Source organism: Harpia harpyja, chromosome Z, assembly GCF_026419915.1.
Source record: "Harpia harpyja isolate bHarHar1 chromosome Z, bHarHar1 primary haplotype, whole genome shotgun sequence".
Classification (NCBI taxonomy): Eukaryota; Metazoa; Chordata; class Aves; order Accipitriformes; family Accipitridae; genus Harpia; species Harpia harpyja.
In genome coordinates this window covers 103,899,530-103,919,154 of record NC_068969.1, presented here as the reverse complement: position 1 = coordinate 103,919,154, position 19,625 = coordinate 103,899,530, and the positions used below count along the sequence as shown (strand labels likewise).

At 35.4% G+C, this 19,625-nt stretch overlaps 1 protein-coding gene across 7 annotated transcripts in view; it reads right to left on the bottom strand.

Annotated features, from left to right (window-relative positions):
• The window catches only part of PRLR (prolactin receptor), a 164,656-nt gene that overhangs the window by 133,125 nt on the left and 11,906 nt on the right, over nt 1-19,625 (bottom strand). For 4 of the 7 annotated variants that reach the window (XR_008233382.1, XM_052776183.1, XM_052776179.1 and 1 more), the window contains exon 2: nt 5,827-5,911. The exons of 2 other annotated variants lie outside the window; for them this stretch is intronic. The gene's annotated coding sequence lies outside the window, so the exon portion shown is untranslated. Of the gene's footprint in view, nt 1-5,826; nt 5,912-14,302; nt 14,402-19,625 lie in introns of all 7 variants that reach the window. One more of the 7 variants, XM_052776182.1, reaches the window with a different exon arrangement.

Sequence of the window (19,625 nt, the reverse complement as noted above, 5' to 3'; positions counted from 1 at the left end):
ATTTTCCCCTTTCATTAATTTGTAAAGATTCAGTTCTTCTACCATCTCTTTCTACAAATTCTGTCTCTCAAACATCACCTACAGCTCTATATTTGGCTATAACTTAATAAAAAAGAAAGTTGGAATTAACAAAATTTGCCATTTTAAAACAAAGCAATTTGCTACATAAAGGAGTTACATGTATTTCTGAAATTCTCTAATGAATATAACTGAACAAATTAATCTGCTACTGAAAGTGATTTTAAGAGAAGAAATATTGTCTACTTATTAATTAGAATTACAAAAAGTAGCCAATTGTACCACAGTACTTTGGGATTAAAAACATAGAAATATTGCAGCATCTGTGAGCAAGGTTTAAAAATATGATGCATCAATTTCTTTTATTACAAAATATTTAATTACAATAATAATATGCCATAAGTATAATATAAGATGTGAATCACACTGTACAACTTGTCACTCAAAATATGAAGGAATAAGATACAGATCTAGTCAATGTCTCCAACTAATGTAATTTCCTTATCTACTGTCAATATAATGTAGTACAGTCCTGTTTTACTAGGCCTAGTTTCATGCCAATTAAAACTTCAGTATGATTGACCACACTTGATCTGTTATATATCCGCATTGTTGTTACAGGCTATAGCTTGGAAATGGTAAAAATGGCCAATGTCTTCAATACTGTTTGGAGTGTTTTATCTCAAATATCTGAATGAAGATTGTATTTCTGTTAGAAAAATATGCTTTATATTCAGTAAGTATGCGTTGTTTTTCTTTCCCCCATCCCCCATATGCATCAGTTACTGTTAGCAGATAAGTGTATTTTATCTTAGACAGATGACCATTTCTTGGTTGGTATTTTAACAAAGTGAAGATACTTGTAACAATATTCTAACACTTAAGGTGTATATAAAAATATATTCTTTCTATTTTTTTCAAACATAAAAAATTATTCTCATCCAGAGGAAGGACAGTTGAACTGAACTGCTGCTGAAGAAATTAGGAAGCAGAGATGCATTTCTTTGTAAAGACAGAGAAATCTAGATAGATTGGAGCATTGGGAAATCATCAAGGGAATTAAATTTATCAAGTCCAAATGCCAGATTCTGCACCTACAATGGAGTAACACTGGGCACAAGGATAGACTGGGAGAGGAGTGGCTGGAGACCACCCCTGCAGAAAGGGATCTGGGGGTGCTGGTCAACAGCAGGCTCGATGCAAGTCAGCAGCATGCCCTGGCAGAGGGCAAACCCCATCCTGGGGTGCATCAAACATGGTATCACCAGCTGGTCAGAAGAGGTGATTATCCTGCTGTATTCAGCATTGGTGCTGCCTCACCTTGAGTGCTGTGTGCAGTTCTGGGCCCCACAATTTAAGAAGGATGTTAAGGAACTTGAATGTGTCCAGAGGAGGGCAACAAAGCTGGTGAGAGGGCTGGAAGGAAAGTCCTCTGAGGACCAGCTAAGGACTTTGGCTTCATCTAGTCTGGAGAAAAGGAGGCTCAGGGGTGACCTCATTGCTCCCTACAGCTTCCTGAGGAGGGGAAGCAGAGAGGGAGGTGCTGAGCTCTTCTCCCTGCGATCCAGTGTCAGGACGCATGGGAATGGTTCAAAGCTGTGCTAGGGGAGGTTTAAACTGGACATGAGGAAGCATTTCTTTACCGAGAGGGTGGTCACACACTGGAACAGGCTTCCTAGAATGGTAGTCGATGTCCCAAACCTATCACTGCTTAAGAGGCATTTCGACAATGCCCTTAACAACAATCTTTAACTTTTGGTAAGCCCTGAAGTGGTCAGGCAGTTGGACTAGATGATCATTGTAGGTCCCTTCCAACTGAACTATTCTATTCTATTCTATTCTATTCTATTCAAAAAATACTAGCAGCTAATTCTCCAGAGTTGCCCACAGCTGGAATTTCAATCCCATTGTTACTGTGTGGCTCAAAGGTATTGATGTTTGCAACATCCTTAGGATAAAAATTTAACCTATACATTCTCAGAATAGCAATGACAGATGCTTGATAACTAGTATATGGAAATGTATAGACAGAATTTTTTAAATGGCTTGGGAGGACGGGGGTATGACCCTGACCCCACAGATCCATGTACATTTTGATGTTGACAGTGCTCATTTTAATGCCTTTGATCACAACCTGCATCTCATTGTTTCCTCCCCTCTCATGCCTCTTTAGTTACATCAGCTTATTTATTTTGTAGGATCTATTGTGAACTGGATCTAGGAACTGGTCCAGCTGAAAAAAACTTACATGTTTGATCAGATCTTCCACAAAATAAGAGTTTGTTAGTTGCTTGATTCAGTTCACAGTCTTGCTTCACAGTCAATTGTGTCAAAACAAAAGAGAGGCAGTGCTCTGTGACTTGAAATCACCAGGGAAAAATGAGGAACAATCTACGAAGAGAAAGTAGAGAAAGACTAGAGAAAGTGCAATTTAATGTAGGGAAATGAAGACTGAATGAAAACATTATATACCTTCAAATATTGAAAAATAGAAAGGTCTTATGCCAGTGTTGCTGTTGAATTTTGAACTTTACCCTAAGAATCACTGCAAAATAGGGTCAGAAATAGCCCTAAGACAGCATCTGGTCTATCTTCAATACTAAAGCACTTTCTCATTCCTGAATGACATTTTTCTAACCTACTGTTAATGATTCAGTGATGGATCACTGAACTGGACAATCTGCCAAGAAATCTACAAATCTTAAAAAAATTCTGCTTTCTCCATAACCTTTCCTACACTCTTACATGAAAGTCTTCCTAATCTCTCACCTAAACAACCTGTTCTGTGATTTGGAACTATTACTGTTTGTTCTGTGTACCACAGACAGAGAACAAACACATTAACCTGTTCCTTTTTTGCAGTGGCTTTTAAGTATTTGAAAATTTATACCCCTCTACTCTCATCCTCCTATCTTATCTTCTCAAGATCAAAGAATTCAAATTTTTCCCTTGTCATAGATTTCTCTGGATTTCTGACAAAGCTTGCTGCTTTCTCCTAGAATCTCTGAAATTACTCTTCTTGAAGGAAAACACTTAAAAAATGAATGAAATACTTCAATTTAGTCATTACCATTGTTGAAGAGTAGAAGGAAAAATACACATCTTATGAACTGTACTCCTTTTCATATCCAACATCATAGTTGCCCTTCTCACACATGATAGTTTTTCCTAGTAAACCAGGAAGTAGCCATATGTCTAACTCAGATAAAATATGTTTATCTGCAAAGAATAACTGAAACATATGGCAAAACAAAAAGTCTTTCTTTTGCAAACAAATCATGGTTTCAATGTGCAAATAAATTTCATTTTCAAACACTTGAAGTGAAACACACCAAACAGTAATTAACAGGCTTAACTCTCACTCAGCTTGTGATCTGCTATAGTCTATGGTTCCTTTTATTTTTGCAGAATTAGTATTTAGTTTTTCCCCATCCTATTGCTGCGTGGCTATTTTTTCCTACCTAAATTCTTGTTTCCATCCTTTCTTGTTATCTTGTCTCTTATTTTTTCATAACGTGATTTCAATTTTTAAAGGCTATTTTGGATTATCTACCATTGCAGCTCCACCACACCAATTTTCTTTCATTTGTTTACTTTCTAAGTCGATGTTTAAGCATGTTAATAAAAATCCTGAAAAGTACTGGATACAGGACAGATGCAGACAGAACTCCACTTGATAAAGATTTTTGATGCTGAACCACTGATAATTACCTCTGGTTTGATTTTTCCAACTACTTTTGTTTTCACCTTAACATAAATTAATCTTGACCATGTTTCCCTGCTAGCTTATAAAAATGGCATGTGATACAGCATTGAAAGCTTTATTAAAATCAAGGTATCTAATATTTACTGTTTCTCTATCTATAAGGTCTGCTGTCGTCTCAGAGAAAGAAATCAAACTGGTTTGACACCATTTGTTCATGACAGAGCTGTTAAGTCACTCATCTCCTTGTTCCCCTCATGGTATTTTTAAGTAGTTTGATTGTATTGTTCTATTTCTCTCCTTCAGAATTAAACAGATACCATTAGCTCTCCCTTTTGGTATTAACAGCATTCAGCAACTCATTGAGACTGAGTTTTTTAATGAAAGCTAATTAAAATCTTTGCCCTTTTCACTTGTTAGAGAACTAAAATTCTCTTGGTCTTTCTCTTACTTCTCTTGTTGTACCAGAGAGATATTTTACATTTTCCAAATTGTCCTTTTTAGTCACATCTCAATTCATGTCTTGTGCTTGGGAAAGGCAATAACCTTGATTTATAAGAAAACCAAGACCCTATCCTGTTAATAAGTCAGGGAAGATTCATTCCTATTCAAAGGTTTTAACCAGGGACTAAACCCAGGAAGATAAATGTGCTGTATTAAAATGGTCCCTTGAGGGAAAGGATAGGCAAGGCATGTAAGGATCTCCCGAAGGAAAATAAATACATTCCACAGTAAAATGTGAAAAGGACTCACTAGCAATATTTACTACAGTAAACAAAATAAGGTCACGGCACAAGTTCAAGCACTAGTATGCACCTGTCCATACTATTTAACAGTTAGCACACTCCTGGTCCAGTTTTAGCCTGTTCAAATCAGCACTCTTCCAGGGGATGCACAGGAGCATTTGGGAAGAAGCATGGACCAGTTACTGTTCCCTACAGGCAGTGAGCATGGGACGAGGCCATACTGTTTTGGAGGATAGAGAGTTTAGCTATAGGGGTATGCCATGTGTAGCACCACATGTTCTTGGGGCTACAGAATTGTCACTGGCTCATTTTATATACCAGTATAGACACAGCCACCAACTTCTGTCTAATTAATCAGTGGTTTCTTTTATTTTGATTGCTCCAAGTGTTCTGGATTTGTCTGAGTTTTTCTGTATTTTATATGATTCTCTTCTACTTATCTGTTGCCATTTGACCTAGCTTCTGCTTTCTTTGTGCTTACTTCTCATATTTGAGGTCAGACAAGAACTTAGGATTTATCTGGGCTGTTGGTTTTTACACTGTATATCCTCTGCATTGTAGGAGTGTGTAGTTAGTGTAATAGTATACTGTATTTAAGGGGATACCAGTTTTCCCTTAGTCTTTTCTTAGACCTACCTCCTGTGAAATATGACATATTAATTTTCAGAGCTGAAGTCTGCTAATTTGGAATCTGATGGTTTTATTTTGCTGTATTCCTTTCATCAAAAGATATTTGAGTATCCAAAATACTTCACTATCACTAGCAATGGTAGATGATTCTACTAGTTGCTGATTAGAAGCTTTTTTTTCTTAATCTTTCTAGGTTAGTTGTTTAGTAGGCCCCCACCATGATAATTGTCTATGTTCTTGTCCCCTTTAAAAACTACCCAGAAATTTCAATACGTTTATCTGCCACTGTATTACAGACACAAGACCAAGTGTCCAAGCAAACATCACTGAGCCTCTCCTATATGTATTCATATAGTCAGTACAGAAAGTACAATCAGCCTGTTATGAACTGATATAACAGAGAATCAGTAAGATAATTAATATGTATTAGTATAAAACAGTGCAGCTTCTTTGTGAAGGACAAAAAGGGGTAAAAAGGAGGTGGTCGTTGCTTGGACACTGGAAACAATGCAATCATCAGCTATATACATTTGGAGGAAATGCTCTGACATGTAAGTTGAAGGAGCATTCTTAGGAAACAGGAATTTTAGACACGAACAACTGTGAAACAGGAGCACATTAATTTGGAATGCACCAAAAGATATAAACACGCTTTCTGAAGAGACAGAAAGAAGGGCAGCCTCAGCATGCAAGAACTAATGAATTCTGTTCATTCAAAATCCAACTTACTGAAAGCTTCCAGCCACTTGTGATAGAACATTCTCATGCTCTGAAGCTCACTGTAATGGAAAGCTGTGAGACAGAGGTTGCAGTCCTGGATGAAAGAAAAATAAATCCAAATAAAATGCAGTGCTGTAGGTGTTATAGAGAAATTGTCTAAACACAAAAGAACAAGGAAGGTAAGGATCACAGACAACTCAAGAAGTCTCCATTGTGGTAAAACTAGCAGGTCTAAGTAAGTAATGCAGCAAAATCCATATGGTTTAAAAATATTTTTAGTATAAAAGAAACATAAAAGTGCACTATATAGGTATAATGAAGTATACAGTTGGAAAAGAATTTCCCTAAATAAAAAATAATTTCAAAACCACAAGCAAAAACCAGCTAGAATAGAAAAAAACATGAAAAGGAAAAGACTGATCCATATCTCTCAGTTAAGCTCTCAACTAACTGTATGCTGCCTGCTTGCACCATTAACTCTTCAGCACAGAGATCCCTGACTTTGCATGGCTAAAAAATTCATAAACTACATCAGTAAGTTACACTTCCATGTTTTTAAAATGGTTGTCGATGCTGTGATGGAATCCTGCAGCTCTTGAACTGGAAAAATTACTATTTTTAAAGTTGTAGTTATTTTCCATTACAGATCTGTCAGAATGACTGGCCTAGAATTGAATTATTTTACAGGAATATTCCCTGTAAGCTGATAGGTATCCTTCACTAAATCCTGACTGGTATTAGTTATAACATTGCTTAATATTCACTTTGTTAATGTACAAATCTAAATAAGTACTGCCAAAACTCAGAGGTCTTATTTTGTTTCTCAGTCAAGATTCAGCAATGATTGTGATAAGATGCTCAACTACTGAGATGATGATGAAAACAAAACATTTCACAATATATTTGCTAATATATTAGGAAGCATCATGGATAGGTAAAATCATTCATACCCATTGAAATGTAAAAGGACATACACAAAAAATTTAGGTGCTGATTTTTTTCTAAATGTGCCAGTAAAAGTAGCCAATCTGATTCTTGTTGAAGATAGCAAATGGAATATATTAATTTCTTTTTTCCTCAGAACCTGAAGTTATTGTAGAATTCAATAGAGATGTCAACAGCATTCAGAAAGTGCATGAGTGATTTACAACCACATCACACATTACTCAGATGCTAACAAGATCACATTGAATTTTACAGTCTGAAACTACTATGTGTTAGTTGCAATGTCTACCTACATCCATGTTTGTAAATCTAGGAATATGTGTACCTAGGAACATTCCTGGGCATTGGAACCTCATTGTCTATACTGTTAAATTTTTTGAATGGTCCCTGACACAGATTTGGTCCAAGTCATCCATTAGCCTCCCAAAGAACTGCAGATCTGGATACAAATCTGGAGCTTGCACAAGGGACTGGACCCAGTAGGTGGTCTGCATGCAACTACAGTGTTTTGGAGGGCAAGACAATTTAAAAGTAAGGACACAGAGTATTTCATGTCAGTTGGCCTCCAAGCCATTATTCCTGGGCACATTTGTTTACTTAAAAAGATGCAGCCATACTGACTGCCTGGCAGAAAACAATGCTGAAAGTTTTTAATACGCATAGGAAGCCTACTCATATTGTACTTAAAGTACATATGAGAAAGAATAAACAAGTATTTTACTTTTATATGTTATGATTAGTAAGCTGTAAGTGGTGTTTTATACAACATCAAAGCTGCATATTCTAATAAAGTATGATAATCTATAAGACATGATACTTTACTGCCTGTGAGTTTACATATTTCAGCAATGTAACCTTCCTAGCTGTCCAAATGGTTATTTATTTGGAGCTGGTAAAATGGTATCAAACGGTAAAATGGAGCTAAATAATTAAGAGGACAGCAGAGAAAAGTGTGTGAATTTTAAGAATGTCAGTGTTTGGTTTTGGTTTCTTCCTCAAGCTCAAGCAAAGTCACTTTAATTGTAAAGCTGGAGAGGTGGGGGTAGAGAGGAAGGGACTATTCCTTGAGTGTAATGTTCATTACTGGTATTTGCCATATTTTCTGCATGCTAAAGGAATGGGATTAAGGGAATACCCTCAGAGTCTAAAGAACTCTAATACGATTGAACTAATACTCTGATTACAGAATGAACTACGCACTGCTCAAGACACACAGTGAATACAGTATGCATGCAAACATGCACATACATGCATATCATAGTCAGAAAAACTGTGTCACAGTAATTCTGGTATCATTTATTGACAGCCTAATCTTTTACTACTATATTCTTATAACCCCCTAAAAATTCTTTGGGTCTGACAAACATACCACACTGTCCTTTGGATAAAGAAAAATAAGATCCTGATTAATCCTATCTAATTTTAGCCATGTAACACAGACATACACATTACAAGCATACACTTTTCAACAGTGAAGTGGACAAAATGTTAAAAAGAGCTGAGCCATCCTCAGCTTCCTTTAAAATTGTTCCAAGCACCAAAACAATGTTCTAGGAAAGACTCAATATTTATTTATATTTATGTAAGGAGAATCCGACTAATTTCTCTCAGAAGAAAAGCTCACTTTCCTGAATAGCCTACTTATTAAGTATGCGTCCTTTTAGGGTATTAAATAAAATAACAGGAAACTCTGTGGCAAATGCTAAATGTATAATCTACGCAAAAGTGTTGGTCAGCCTCTTAACAGCTGAAATATTGATATAACTGGTATCTGGACTTCTTTACCTACATCATTGTGTCTCTAAGAGCTGAATTTTATGACATTTTGTAAGGGAAAAGATTTGTGATTGGATTTTATTTTGGCTCTTTATGATTTACTGAGGAATTCAGAAGTTCTTTTTTTCCAGCTTAATGTTAAAGGTAAAATTGCAGGCAGTCTCAAATGACACTTGGAAATGATGATATCACATGAGACAAGACAATGAAAGTCAGAGAATTGAAAGAAAATTTGTTTGCCTTTTGACATTAGGAAAGCTGGTGATTTTTAAAGAATCCCAACCTGACATATTAGCTGACATATGCTAGACAACGTGTCATGTAACATGTATTAACTAATTGAGATAAACACCAGGGAGCTTTGGCTTCAATAAGATTACTTAAAAGGTTAAAGTCTTTCTCAGTAGAGTCAAAACTTTCAACAAAGCCATCTTTGTCTAGATAAAAAACCCTCCCTCAGTTCAAACTCTTACAGAATATAGATAGTTGCCTGAGACTGATTTACAGTTTTATTAAAGTAACTTCTTATTTCAGCTGGAAAACATGGAAATAGAAAAATGCCTTTAAAATTAGTAATGCAGAATCTAATCCAGATCGTGTATTAGAAATCTTAACCATTTTAGTTTGCTGAAATAGAAAAGCATGTAGAAAGATTATAAATCCAAGATCTTGAGAAATGTTCAACCCAAATGCCAAACAAAGAAATAAAAAGGGAAGTTTTGATTTTGGCTATTCATTGTACCCTCTTAATTTGTAGTCTATTTTTATACTTTTATTTGGGTGTTCAAGTGTTCATAAACTTCTAATATCTTAATATAGCCAAAATAAGTATAACCATGCACATAGAATGTACAGCACTGTCAAAAGAAAAAGAATAACAAAACCAAGAAATGAGCTGTATACGAATATGGGAATTGGAGGAAGCTAGGTGACAGTTTCTACCTTAGTGAACAACTTGTCACTAAGAGACAATTAATCATAGATAATTCAGTCCAAAGGAAAAGCTGATTTTGCCACCTGGGCTTTTGTAGGTCAAGCAGCTGGCAGTGAGTAGAAGTAACCTAGACTGAACCCAAAATGTAACAAGACAATGAGCAGCTGCCACAGTGATTTATAACTTCTTAAACAAGACTGAAGGAGATAAAGAAAATAGCATAATAGCTTAAAGAAGTAAAATAGCTGCTGAATTAAGTGAAAACACAACAAGCAAGAAACTGGGAAAATTACAGAAAGTGACCAGAACAGCCAACCTGTGAACTGTCAGAATGAAGAAAAGCTGAGTCTACTTAAGAGTTACATCTTTTCCAAGTTCTCCAGACTCCCAGGACATTTAGAGATCAGATGTAAGAACTCGTGAACTGGAATTATACATTGCTGGTGAGTTTTGCATACTTATATATGCAGCCACTAAACTTGTCCGTTATGTTACAGACAGTCCTTTGGTCACTGGGTGATCAACTACCCAATCCCCAGACTGACAGTTTGGACAATGGATTTGACATCCATGGTGGGTTCAAAGGTTGAGTGAACCACAGTAAGCTTTTTGGATTGAAAGACTGAGACCTTCCAGCTCTCACTGATCTCACAACCACTATTTAATGAGGCCTATAAAGCAATTCTGTGTGGTTAATATGCTACCTCTTTCAAAAACAACTGACTTTGCCTAGGAAGGAATGACCCAGAAACACCAATTTACATGAATTCTTATTACAGAACTTTCATTCACACTTGATTCTTAGGACAAGATGAAATGCTCTTTTCAAAAAGAAAATTAAGTTATGATCTTGACACTTCAAAAAAAAGACAACTACTACCATCCAACCTTTCTCAGACATAATGAGCTGTTAATAATTATTGACAATATCTTGAGAGCATTTACATTCAATCACCTTCTCATCAACATACACAGCAGCTTGGATTTTAATTCCAATCAATCATGAAATTATTTAATTAAAATTAAATGTTGAGCTTTGGAGTTTTGCTTAAACTCAAGTCCCTTCCTATCTACTTAACTTTCCATATGTTTAGCTTACTTCTCTGAGCATTACTTTGCTTCTAAGAATATGTATACCCTCTATGTGCCAGACTGTGCACTGAAGACTTTTCAAGCTTGCTTCTTTTCCTTTCCTGCTGCTATTTACCTTCCCTTACAACTTCTGTTATTTGAATCCACTAGGCAATCTCACTCCCTGCAAGCAGTATAAATGGGTCCAAATCACAGGAATTGCCGCCCAGCATAGCTGCTATTCACAAGAGACAGTCAGCAGATCTAACAGGTAAGCTCTTCTGGCACTTTCATTTTTCTATCATGCAAGATAGAAAGATGCAGACAGGTCAGTGTTTTCTGTAAAGGCTGTTTTGCAGAGGAAGTGCTTTTCCAGGGGAAACCTTGTGGCAGAGGCCCCCGGGCTACTGTGTACCAATGTCATTTTAAGTCTTGTCATATTTTTCTGTTTCAGCATTCCCATGCAGACAGGTAAGGTGCAGCTTGGCCACGTTTTCTAAAACCTCTATCAAAACAGGAACTTTTGTTGAGTTCTCTTCAACTTTTGAGCAATATGGCTCAAATGACTGGTACAGCTAATAAGAACGTAACAGTATGTCCCTGTAATCAGTCGGAACATGAGTCTAAAGTATGAGAACATCAAAACTATGGGTATAGAAGAAAGCACTAAGAGCGAAAAAGCAGGCCCAGGGATGGACAAATCTCAGGGACAGAAAAGGCTGGGAGGATGTGACGTTCAAACACCTACTTCCACCAATCCTCATTTTAGCTGTTGGATATACAATAGCCCTGCAATTCAAAATGAGAAAAACAGAGTGCAAAATCTCTTCTCTGCATTCATAACTACAGTCTGCACAACAACGACGTTAGAGCAGAAAATTGCCAGAAGGAATATATCCTGTCATAGCTGATTTCAACCACCTCTTTAATACTCTTGCATGTATTTCTGATTATGCAAAAGAATTAACACTGTATCCATGTATCTCTTTAAGTGTTTAATTTCTGCATGTTGTTTAATTCCAAAACCAAAGTGTACTTATTCTCAGAAAAAAAAAGAAATCCATCAAATGAGTTTAAATGAAGCAGAAGGAACTGACACACCTTGGAGCTTCTTTTGGAGTTTCCTTTCACCTCAGAAAGGGCTATACTCTTTCCTCCCCGCGCCCCATTTTTTTGGTTCTAGTTAACCAATTCATCATGTTTCTCTCACAACTATAAGAAATATGTCTTCCATGAATTAAGTAACATGCATGCAGTTTCTGGTTTGATAAGAAGTGGAATCAGTTGGAACCAGCTCTAACTCACCAGCATCATTGCAGCCAAATTTCCTGTTTGAGTCACAGAGCAAGACCACTACTGAATCCAGAAATTACAGTGCGAAAGGCTACAGCAGATGAACACTTTCTCTTTTCTTTTCACGCCAAAGCCTCAGCTAGTCTAAAAATTTGTTACTGTAAAAACCACACTGCTCTTGCGCAATGTCTATGACCATCAATAGGGCCCAGAGATAGTACCAGAAATAAAAGACATATATTCTTTGATAACCTGAAGGTAATTGTGTAGACATATTTCATTACATGTAGTCACTGTTATCTAACTTCATAGTACTCTGTATTTTGCTAGCACAGTGGTGAAAATGGAATTAGAAATTACAAATGTACAACTTTAAGCAAATCAGATGCACAAAAAAAGCTTGGTCAATCAAAAGCCTATGCACAGACATAACACCAAATGCACATCTTATATTCTCCACTAAATGCAGAAAAAAAGTATTTCTTTGCAGTGGAAACAAACATTTCTGAATTACTGCTAACCTACTGAAGTCACACCAAAGAAATAACAGCTGGACTAGTATATAAAATACCTGCACATTTAAGGATTCCAGTAAGGAAGGAATTTTCCATGTCAACTGAGCAGTATGCGGGAAAGAACTGTCCTTATATTACCATGGTTGTAATCAGAAATACTTATTTCTTTGTTGACATTTACAGAGTTTAACATGCAGACATAAAAATCCTCCAAAAAAGCAATGGAAGCAGTTTTACAATCATATCCTTTCAGAAACAAAATGCACTATAAGTCACCATAATCACAGGAAAAATATTTCCATCGAGTTTTAGTTACCTCTAAATTAAAATAATTTGCTCAACAAAATACTATAAGCTTATCTAGATGATGACTAAGCATAATAAAAGGTTCTTTTCTGTTTACTAATCTTTGCAATTTTGTAATGTTTCAATTAGAATTTTTAGAAATACTTCAGGAAGAGATTAAGAAGTCCTTATAACTGCAGCAACTTAAGACACAGTGATTTTATCTTAGAACTAAAAATTCTGTATGTAGAATAGTATCACCATAGATTATGCTTTATTTAATAGGAAAAATTTATTTTTTTCTTGAACTCTTTTTAAGCCTACTAGGAATAGTTAGGTTTTGTGTGTAGTTCCACATCTATTCATTCATCCCTCATATGAGTCTTTAGACAGTTTACAGCAGAATTTACTAAGGGATGAACAAAAGCAAATGCACGAGGCAGTTCTTAATTATAGTTCATTTCTCACTATGTTCATATAACTGAAAACTTACCACTGATAAAGCTCAATATTAACATCAATATTATTATCTCAGTACACCTTGTCAGTGTCCTTCAATTATAAGACCTAATTAGTAGACCAATTAATTTAAATTACCTAAAAACAGGGGATGCAAATGTAGTTATTTAGAATGGATACAGAATCTCATAAATCACACCCGAAATAAGAACTCAGGTGGGCTAAGACACAGGTATGCATCCTGACAGCAGAATAAGGAACCGCAAATTACAGCAAAATGAACTTCAGTTATTCTATTTAGTGAAGAGCAGCTGTATTAAATCTGGAGATGACAGTTCACTTTATGAGTGGAACAAATCAGCAGTCTGACAGTGCTGAAAGGGAAAGGTCTTGCTTCCTCATTTTCTCCCTGTTCCTCTTGCTTCCTCACTTTTCCCCTGTTCCTCTTGCTTTTGATTCAGATCCTTCCTTCCCACCCTCAGTAATGCAGTTTCCTCACCCCGTCTCACTGTCCAGGATTCATGTGAACTCAAGATTAAAGATTTAATGAGTTAAACAGCTTCTGGTTTTCCCAAGCTAGTTTTCTGACATTTTAGTGAACTGGCCCTGCTCACGTGCAAGGTAAGCAACTCAACATTTGTGGCCAGAACTGGGGAAAGAGAAACAAGACCGGGGATTTCCCATTCTACCCTAGAAAGTTGTTAATGTATCTACATCTATTTCATGTACCACATCTTACTAACATATTTTAAAGAGGAAATATACTGTTCATTCATTAACTCGTAGCCTGTATCAAAGTTTCAGGATTTATTAACATCTGCAGGGAAAGAGAAATGAAGGAAAAGATTTTCTAAATGTAAAAAAGGTGAATCTGAAGATTCAGATAAATCTGTAGTTGGAAGAAGAAATCCTGAAAGTGCTATAAGCAGCTAGACGACAGCAAAACACAGTCAACTCTGTCAAGCAAAATACATGCTAGAAAGATCACTGTAACTTGCCTATGTTGGAACAAGGAAGTAATATTCCCTCTTTAATGAGTTTGACCGAGCTGAACTTTGAGTCAATTGTGTGCTACCTAAGAGATAATACTTTCAGGATGACAAATCAGGATTCACCTCACTTAACCAGACGTTGTAGCTAAACTATATAGGGTCCCTATATGGTCAATGAAGACAAACAGGCTCTTACAGAATGTGACTCATCTTACCTGTTTTAAATAAAGGGTAAGACAAATTTCTCTGAGAAGTGCCTATTTCTTCACTGACTATGAAGAAGGAGCCTACACAGCCTGTTGTAAGTATCCACACTTAGAAGAATTGCAGTCGCAGTAACAAGTGGGAAGGCATTGAGAGACAAACAGCAAAAAATCAGAAAAAAATATAGAGAGATAGTAACTAAGCCTCATCATCACAGACAACTGCAAACACCCTCTAGGACTGTATCATTCATGTCCGAGCATGATACCCAGCCTTTTTTCATGAGACCCCACTCTTCCCCCATGACCAGCATAAAATAATGGGAGAATCTTGTTCATCTTGATGAACTTAAGACTTGGACCTAAAGTCTGAATGAGGCATGGGGTTACACTTTCTTTTAATAAAATAGTAAGGAAAGATTAAGGATGGATGAAAAGTATATATTGTAGTAGCAAATAAATACAAGCTGTAAGGCCAACACACTTTTTATGGTTTATGTGGGAATCTTCAAAGAACACAGAAGATAGAAAGGGAAGTTCAAATGAAAATTAATCACTGCTAGGCAATATTGCCTGATAAAATAATTTAACTGCCCTTCAGCCTCCCTCTTACATCACATTTTATTGTTGATTATACTCACTGGGATCTCAGGATGAATATTAAGGTATCTAAGACAATAAAAATATTGTGAGTGCAATTACTGACAGAAAAAAATAATTTCATATTATTAAGTAAACTGTTTACTATAAAATGGCATACATGATACCTTTTATAAATTAAATATTAGTTAAGCTATTAATCAATTTAATGTTCCTAACATCATCTCACTGATGTGTGGAAAGAAATACTAGGAGCTTGCAGTTTAACCTCCCTTGTCAATCTGGACAAGGTCAGGGACAAATATACCTGTGAAAAGAAACAGATGAGGGGGCTAGTGGGGAGAGAAACATTTACAATTCTAGTTCCAAGGAGTGACTAGAACAATACTCTTTGTTTTGAGAAATTCTTACAACTATTTTGCTTTAGACAAGAACACCAATTTTCACTTTCTATTACAAAATCTGGATGGAGAAACTTAAATAAATCACAATTTCCTTAGTAAACATAGGGTACAATGTTATGTGAAAAATGGATGAATTGAATGTGCTGGCAGACTCTCTTAATTTTGTTTCCTGAAGTGCTTTAGAATAAAAATAATGGCTTTTCCATTATGGTAATGACATACAGATTTTTTGAATGTGTGTAATTACATAAATTCTTGTTTTGACACAAGCAAGTGCTATTGCATTGTAATTGGACATCTATTTATAATGAGAATTCATGTAATTGGATTTCTTCTATCTCTGTCAAGATCTACTGTCTTGTACTGATGTTTTCTTTTGTTATGAAACAGACCACAAAACACAACCAAGAATCCTCCTCTGAATGCCCTTACCTTTCCACTCAATAAAGAAAACAAAGCAAAAAAAATTTCCAGGCGGCTGTAATCAAGCCAAAGAGTGCTACATAAAAGGAAACTTTCTGCATGAATGTAATGGAAAAGGGGAGTTTCATGCATCCAGCACCAGGCTAAAATCTTGTCTTTCCCAGATACTCTGAGTTTAAAATTACAAAACAGTGACTGTGTGGTTCATCATTACTTCAGATCTAATGTACTGCTAAGCATGCTAAATAAGACTGAGCATGAAAATCACTGTACCATTTAATGCAAATAGTCTCATACTCTCGGAGGAAATGGCTGCTACAGTATTTAGAAAAATCAGAGGATGTTTAAAGTAGGAAATTAATAAATATTCAGCAAAAAAAATTTCCTGCATTTCCCTCTAACTTTTTGTACAGACCCTTCATTATTTAATATTGGAAATCCTATACTTTCATACTCTTCTCAGTTTCTTGAAAGTATAGAACAGTGACTCAAGATACCAGAAAAAAAAAAAGCAGAAACATGTATGATCTATTGCATAATTATGTTTCTTAGTGCACCTACAAAAATAATATTAATTTGTCCCTACTATGCATGATGAAAATTGCAGCCTCCTCCCACAAAACATATGTCAATCCATAAACATTTCATATTCATACATATGTGGCTCTCCACTCAAACTTTAGAATTCTGATCTAAGTGCTTCCCTTTAATTTTTGTATTTGCTTTTCTTTTTAATCTTACAGCAACCAAATATGGAGTAATTTTGTCTTAGACATACTCAATTTTAAGACAGCAGTATCATACAGTTTATATTGTACTGGTGGAAGTGAAGGGCAAGTAAAGAAATTAAGAATAAAAGAAAATATTTACCTGAATTGTTTTGTAGATATGAGAGAATTCAGTTTATTGGTTAGTTAACAATATAGTCCCATTTAAACAGGATATGGTAACTCAAAATATACTACCAAATGTATGAAAACACGTAAGTGCAAAAAAATTAAGAAGTAAAATGGGGAAAGCAGAATGAATGGTTTTAAATTAGTTTAATAACTTTGTACACATATAAAAACATGGTGGAAGAAAAATAGTAAGTGGAATGCTTATTGTGTTCAGTACACAAAACATAGGAAAAACAGTTGTTCACTCCAACAGAGGAGTAGTGTTAAATGCTAAAATACCTGAATCGAAACAGATAAACAAGTTCACTGTATTAATAAGGAAAATAGGATCAGTATGGATTGGGATTCCTCACCTAAGTAAGAAAGCACAGGATTTTTAAGACTATAATACTGACAGTGGGACTAGGATGATGATAGAGACTGTGACATACTGTGGGAGACCAGGAAAGCTGAGAGCAAGCAGCAAACAATAACGTAAACCAGGTAAACTCCACAGAGGTGCATTGCTGAGGCAAAAATTTATAATACTATAAAGGATTATTTCAGTGAATCCAGTCAGGAAACCCATAGGAGGAGAAATAACTCTTCAGTTAGTCCTCCACAAAGTACAGGACATGATTCAAAAATATATTATTAAGGATTAATGAGCTAACCTGTAACTGTGTCCACCACATTCTTCATCTCATGGGCAATGTAAGCAAAAAAAAAAAAAAAAAAAAAAAAATCCACCAATATAGAGTTTAATTTAAAAAAAAAGGAAATTATTTTTAAATGAGTGGCCTTGTTAAAAAGACATCAAAAAGGAAAGTTTAGATCTTATCTGCTTGTAAGTGCCACGAAGACTTTTCAGTGGCACCATGGGAGGGTTTCAGAAAAAAATAGGAGTTTTCCTTACAGGGGATATACTGGAAAATCTGTTTGAAATGTATGTGACTGTAGAAGATCTGGAACAGAATAACAAAATGAACTGTCGCAAATTGCCAAAACTAAATGAAAAGTACTCACTAGTTTTGAAGGAACACACCTCCAAAGTAAATTATTAGTGTAAATTTACAACCTATCAATATCAAATGCCAACAAAACAGACAATTTTATTAAAATAATGATTCTTGCAGTATCTTAGAAAAATAACAAATCATACAAAAAAAGAAACACACAGAATGAATGCCATCTTGAGATTTAGTTACCCCATTCTCTCACAACTATTGCTTTTGCTATTGGTTCAGACTGAATTAATGGACTCAATGATCTTAAAGGTCTTTTCCAATCTAAGGGATTCTATGATTCTATGATTCTAATAGCGTGCCTCTTACTTAACTATTAGAATCAATTTAATAGCATTGTATTTCCTTTTTGCATCAATACCAAGATTTGAATGGTATCACCCATCACTAGATTTTCGAGAGGGAGCTTAGACACCTTCACGAGTAACTTAAACTTGTGAAGTAATCCATAGAATGGAACACAAGGAAGTGAAAAGAGATAAGGAAGATAAACAAGAATGAAAGAAAGTTGAAATAAGATTAGAAATAAGATACAGGTAGGAAAGAAAAGGAATTGTCACAAAGATGATCATGTGTACTGTTACTGGATGCTCAAGAAAAGATCAAAAAAATGGAGTGCCACCTTTGGTCACTCAAAACTTCAAAACTGCACAATGGACATTATTCTAGGTCAAAAATGGAAAAGTTCAAAATAGAAATATTTTTCAGTTGAGCAAAAGAATGGGAAAAATATGATAAATATACTTGGACAAAGAATCAGAATTATTCTTTAAAGAAGCCAACAATAAGTCACAATAATAAGTATTACATTTGTAACAAATGATTACTTTATTAAATCGTATGCTTTTCATACCTGAGGAAGCAGCATATTTTCCATTTAAATATCTTCCAAAAATAGACATGCTTTTTCTAAGTTTTTTTTTTAAACCCAGTGGACACTGAAAGAAAAAAAAAAATCTTTTTGTGCATATACTGGAGATGCAGTCAAATGCACCTACTAAGAAAGAAACCTAAGAAAGAACCCCCTCTTCTCTATACCTGAAGTTGCTCAAAAGCTTAAGCAAAAACAAGTCATAAGAATTAGAATGGAAGAGAATATGATCAGTGTTCATATGGACTACAGAAATCAAAGACATATTTATATTAGTAATACTGATTTCAGTTCTAAGAATGACATATCAAAAAAGAAGAAAACAGGAAGAATACAAAAATAGCAGAAGAAGGTTCAGTCAGAAATTTGCAATATAATGTTAAAAATATAAGGAGAGGTATAGAAAAAACTACCATACAAAAGGGAAAAAAAATCCTGGACTCTGTAAATTAGAAAGTAGGCTTATAAAACAACAAATGATACAATGAAAATAAACTAGGCTGCTATTACTCAGAAACCAAAAACCAGTAAATTCAAAATTGACAAGAAAAAATGCTTAAACCCCCCTTTTTCTCAGCCTTGTGGTTCTTGTCTTGTTTACTGTCAGCGGCTGAACATGAAGCTCTTCAGATATCCCATACGTCTTGTATCGCTGTTACCTAACAAGCTGTGTATCAGGAAACATAATTAACATCAATCAATATCCCCAAAGCCTCTTCCTTCCCTTTACAATATGTGCAAGGTTCTCATCACACTCATGACAGACACAATCATATCCCCTCCCTGAAACTGTATCCTGAATTTTACCCAATTTCTCCATTCTTGTCCAGGTAGCATCCATCAAATACTGACTACTCAGAAGAGACTGTCAGCTACTTGTGTCATTGTCAATCTATGGGTGTCCGTCTTTCCTTTTCTGTCTATCAATCTTACTGTTCTCCTTTGCCCAGCAGCACTAAGAAGTAACTTTTACCCTTTCTTCATTTTCCCCATCCAACTCAACAGAGCAGAGTCTTCGCATATAAATGAAGCCTCACAAGAAGTGACTGGGAGAACCTAACATGACATTTTCTTTATTAAGCTGATTATTCTGTAAATGCAACAGATTCTTGCCTTTTTCCTCTGAAGAATGGG